Genomic DNA, 6000 nt, shown 5'->3' with positions numbered 1-6000 from the left:
AGGCTAAAAGAATGCTAAGAGGCTTGATTAAGGTACTTTCGGGTTCCTCATTCGCCATGTCACGTCTAGGCCCTAGGCTTAGGTCGTGACACCCTACCTCTTCTAAAACCATCCATGGCCAACCTCTCAAACCTCCTCACTGGAACATCTGTGTCTCTCCTCTTCATATGCCCAAACCATCTCAGTCGCATTTTCTGCATCTTGTCTTCCACCGAGGCCACTCCTACCTTGTCCCGAATAACCTCATTTCTAATCATGTCGCTCCTGGTATGTCCACAGATTCATCTCAACATTCTCATCTCTACTACTTTCATCTTTTGAATGTGAGAGACCTTAACTGGCCAACACTCCACCCCATATAACATAGCCGGTCTAACCACCACTTTGTAGAACTTGCCCTTAAGTTTTAGTGGAACCTTCTTGTCATATAACACACCAAAAGCGAGCCTCTATTTCATCCACCCTGCCCCAATACGATGTGTGACATCATCGTCAATCTCCCCGCTGCCTTGCATAATAGACCCAAGGTACTTAAAACTACTTTTCTTTTTGATGGCCTGGTCACCAAGCCTAACTCCCGTGCCAACCTCTTGAGGTGTCTCACTGAACTTGCACTCTAAGTACTCTGTCTTGGTCCTACTCTGCTTAAACCCTTTAGACTCCAAGGTATGTCTCTAATCCTCCAGCTTAGCGTTAACTCCGCTACAACTCTCATCGATCAGAACTATGTCGTCCGCAAAAAGCATACACAATGGCACCTCACCTTGAATTTATTGCGTCAATCCATCCATCACCAAGGAAAATAAAAACGGACTAAGGGCTGATCATTGATGCAACTCCATCACAACTGGGAAGTGCTCTGAGTCCCCTCCTACTGTCCTTTCCCTAGTTTTGGCACCCTCATACATATCCTTGATCACCCTAATGTATGCCACAAATACATTTTTAGCCTCCAAACATCTCCATAGTATCTCTCGTGGAATTTTATCGTAAGCCTTTTTCTAGATCAATGAATACCATATGCAAGTCCCTCTTTCTCTTCCTATACTGCTCTACCAGTCTCCTCATAAGATGGATGGCTTCTATAGTTGAGAGTCCTGGCATAAATACGAACTGGTTCTCTGAGATAGACACGCCTCTCCTAACCCTCATCTCCACCACTCTTTCCCACACTTTCATAGTATGGCTTAGAAGCTTGATACATCTATAGTTGTTGCAGCTCTGGATATCCCCCTTATTTTTGTATAGAGGGATCATTACGCTCGACCTCCCTTCTTCGGGCATCGTTGCTATCCTAAAGATGATATTAAATAACCTAGTCATCCACTTCAAACCTACCAAGCTCGCACTTTTCCAAATTTCCTCAGGAATCTCGTCAAATCCGATTGCTCTTCCCCAGCACATCCTACACATAGCACCCTTAACCTCTTCGACCAAAATACTCCTGCAATACCCAAAATTGTGAAGCCTCCCTGTATGTTCCAAATCTCCCAACACAATCTCTCTATCCTCTTCTTCGTTTAAGAGTTTACGGAAATACGATTGTCATCTCTGTTTAATGAGGGTCTCCTCTACCAATACTTTTACATGCTCGCCCTTAATTCACTTCACTTGATCCACATCGTGTGCCCTTCGCTCCCGCACCCTGGCTAGCTTGAACAATTTCATATCCCCTCCTTTCTCTTCTAGTTCAGCATAAAGGCGTTCAAAAGCTGCCATTTTTGTCGTCGAAACCGCCGACTTCACCTCTTTCCTCGCTATCTTATAAAGTTCCCTATTCGTCCACTTCTCCACCTTATCCTTGCTTTCTATCAGCTTCACATACGCTATCTTATTTGCTTCCACCTTCCCTTGCACTTCTCCATTCCACCACTAGTCCCTTCGATGCCGGCCACGGCTACCTGTCGAGACTCCCAACACTTCCCTTGCTACAACCCTAATACAACTACCTGTCCTATCTCACATAGTGTTCGCATCCCCACTACTATTTCAGGCCCCCATATCCTTCAATTTCTCTCCTATCTCCAGGGCGCTAGCCATGGTCAAACTCCCCCATCTAATCCTAGGTCGGTCATTCCCGACCCTCTTCTTCCTCATCATCTTGATTCCTAAATCCATCACCAAGAGCTTATGTCGGTTCGTAAGGTTATCGATCGGAATGACTTTACAGTCTTTACACAGACCTTTATCATTCTTCCTAAGAAGTAAAAAATCTATTTGAGTCTTAGCCACCGCACTCTGGAAGGTTACAAAGTGGACCTCCTTTTTTGGAAAACTCGAATTGGCTATCACCAACCCAAAAGCTCTTGCAAAATCCAAAAGTGAGACTCTTCCTCAATTTCTGTCCCCGAAACCAAAGCCTTCATGCACATCATCATACCCTCCCGAAATAGACCCGATGTGCTCCCCTCCCACGAAAAGCTTCTCAGTAGGCGGTATGCCTCCCACTAACTCATCCAAATCCTCCCAAAAGCGCCTCTTATCCTCCTCGCTTAAGCCCGCTTGCGGAGCATAAGCACTAATAATGTTCAACGTGATCCCTTTAACGACCACCTTAATCGATATCATCCTATCAGTGACTCTCTTAACCTCCACCACCTGATTCTTTAAATTACTGTCTACTAAAATGCCTACCCCATTCCTATACTTCGATCTACCAGAGAACCAAAGTTTATACCCGTCTACCTCCTTAGCTTTTGAACCTACCCATTTGGTCTCTTGTACACAAGCTATATTAATCTTCCTCTTCTTTAGAATCTTAACTAGCTCTATGGATTTTCCCGTCAACGTCCTAATGTTCCAAGAATCTACTCTCAGTCTAGACGCTCCTTTAACCCACTTACCCCTCCTTACCCCCGTCCCCATCCCCGTCCTCATCCTCGTCCCTGAGCGATAACATGACCCTAGTCTACCATTACTATCCAAAGCCAAGAAAACGCGTATGAATTAGTAAATTATTCAAAGATTTAAAATCAGCAAAATATAACTACAATTGTATGAGCAAGAAATAGATAGGGATAGGGAAAGATATGGAAACCGGAGGTAACAACTTCAGTTGAAATAAACCTGATTGCCGTCGAAAAATATTGTTTCACTTCAGAGTTACTGTACACGTCGGAGTTATTGTCCACGTCGGCTTGCCAAGGTGCTGTTCACAACGATCTTTGGGTTGTGTGGGTAGCAGATTTTGAATTGAACGAATCTTTAATGAAGCAGTATTTCGTTGAGGAATTTCGTTGAGCACCTTCAAGGCATTGTCCACGGTGGAAGTGAATCTGAAGTGAATAGGAGGAAAGGCACCAAGGAAGCAGTTGGCCACTCAAGCCGCTAGGAAATTAGCACCGGACACCTGAGGAGTGAAGAAGCCTCACTGTTTCCGTCCAGGAACAGTTGCTCTTCGTGAGACCCGTAAGTACCAGAAGAGTACTGAGCTTTTGATCCAAAAGCTACCTTTTCAAAGACTTGTCAGAGAAATTGCACAGGATTTCAAGACGGATTTGAGATTTCAGAGCAGTGCTGTGAAAAAAAGAAATTAACCACAAAAATTCAAATTAAAAAAATTTAATGATTTATTATTGTGAACGGTATAATATGAGTCTCTCTCTTTTCTCTGTCATTTCGGCTGTGAAAGGCTTTTCCTTTTTCCCTCTTTCTGTTTGTCAACAAACATTAATATATATTTATATAAATAGCTATAGTTTACAATTTTTATATTACATTAATATAATTAAATATTAAATAGTAAAATTAATTACATACAAATAATATTTCTTTTTATTTTTATACATAATTAAATAAATTTCTAATTGCAACACATTTAATGCAAGCTAATCAATTACACGGCACATGTTTATAGTTTCCCACTTTTACTATCTTCCCATCTTTTACCATATTCAAGGTTTCTCTTTCATTAAATTCCTATTTCATAGTTTTTTAAAATAAAAAAAAATCCCCATATTTTCATCCGAATCAAGATTATCTTGAATGATTTCAACAATGATTTTAGTATATTTGAATACATCTAGTTACTATTTTGAGATTTTTGTGTTATATTCTATTTTTTTCTTTGTTGGGTTGCATAATATATCAATTTTTTGTTTAATAGCAGGGGTATTTATATATACACTATATTATTGTATTCTTAACAATAATGTATCTAAATATATGTACATTGTATTGTACTACCTATTTGTTACATTAACACATCATGTTTCTATAATGATGGCTGCTATACCAAGTAAAAATATTCATATATGCTAGTATATATTAAATACAATTATTTTATGATATGTTTCTTAGGGGGGGGGGGGGTTGTCCAATATATCATATTTAGCTCAAAGTCAAGAATGGATTGCATCATTGATATTTTAATATAATCATACCTATAAAAATGCTTGCATGCATTTTTGAAAACAAAGTATGCATATATGTTAGTAAATATTAAATAAAATCGAAACAAATACAGTGAATACTGTTATGACCCTCGAAGAAGAACAGAGTAGACAAAATAGAAGAAGAGTTTTATCCCAAAAATTTTGGTAAATCTGTTCTCATTCCACTCGTACATGCCCTTTCCAATAGGTAATTAATAGTAGGGGTGTGCATAAATACAAGAAAGTGAAAAATCGAATCAAACTGAACTAATTTAGTTTTTTTGTATCATTTCTTCGGTGTTTTAATTTGGTGTCAGTTCTTCTTTTCATAAACTTCGATTCGATGTTCGATGTAAGGATCACGAAATCACGGTGCACCGAAGAAACGAAGTTTTATTAAATAAATTTAAATAATATTTTAAATTATATTACTTATATATTTTGACCCAAAATATTTTAATTTTTACCCAAATCATTTTGCATTTGGCCCAAATTTTAGAACGCTAAAGTCTAAACTAAACAAAACTCGCACATACGTAATCACACATATCATAGTCGCGACTCGCTCAGTTCAATTCTCTGACAGTAGCATGATTAGGCATTTAAATGTAATCTTTGTACATTTGTGTTAGTTTTGGCAGTAGCATCGCTGAGCATAGCATTGAACATGGCTGGGCAGTAGCATTTGAAAATTAAAAGTAATATTTGTACTAAGTACATTGGTACTTGACTGGATGTTTAAAGTGCAGGACAATAGGCAGCTGTAGGATGTTTAAAGTGCAGTGAATGTTTTCATTTTATTTTTTATTTGCACCAAAAAAATATTTTAAAAACATCAAAATAAACCGAACCTATCTAGTTTGGTTTGAAATACGGTACACACTTTTTCAAAATCAAACACCGAAGAACAAAACCGTGCCGAACTTAAACAAAATCGAACCGAACACCCACCCCTAATTAATTGTTGTTATAGGTAATAGTTGTTTATTTAATAATGGGAAGTTGAGAATTTTTGGGACTTAAACAAAGGGATATCAGTTATAGTACCTGATTTTTTACCTCATTTACTGCATTAGTTATATAGTTGTATTACTTTATAAAATTCCACAAATGGGGTCTGGGAGGGTAGGATGTACGCGGACCTTACCACTATCTCATTGGGATAAAGAGATTGTTTTTGAAAGACCATCGACTCAAAAGTATCAGTCTCAAATAAGAGAGAAAAATAATATATATAGCATAATGGCTAAAACAAAATGCGATGTAAATTTTACAAGACAAGAACAATAATGATAGCAAAATAAAGTGATAATCGAAATGCAATAGCATCCATCACAACTAAAAAGACACGCCTAGACCTAAGACTAACCCTAAACCGTCATAAGGCAAGACAACATTCTACTCCTACCAGCCTTCTATCCTAATATGTGACCTCTACTCCTTTTTATCTAAGGTCATGTCCTCTGTGATATGGAGTTGCGCCATACCTTATCTAATTACCTCTCCCTAATATTTTTTTGGTCTACCCCTACCCCTCCGCATAACTCCCAAATCCAACCGCTTGCATCTCCTAACTAGGGCATCGACCCCCTCCTCTGCACATGCTCAAACCATCTCAATCTCGCTT

Source organism: Solanum dulcamara, chromosome 1, assembly GCF_947179165.1.
Source record: "Solanum dulcamara chromosome 1, daSolDulc1.2, whole genome shotgun sequence".
Classification (NCBI taxonomy): domain Eukaryota; kingdom Viridiplantae; phylum Streptophyta; class Magnoliopsida; order Solanales; family Solanaceae; genus Solanum; species Solanum dulcamara.
This window is presented reverse-complemented; position numbering follows the sequence as displayed.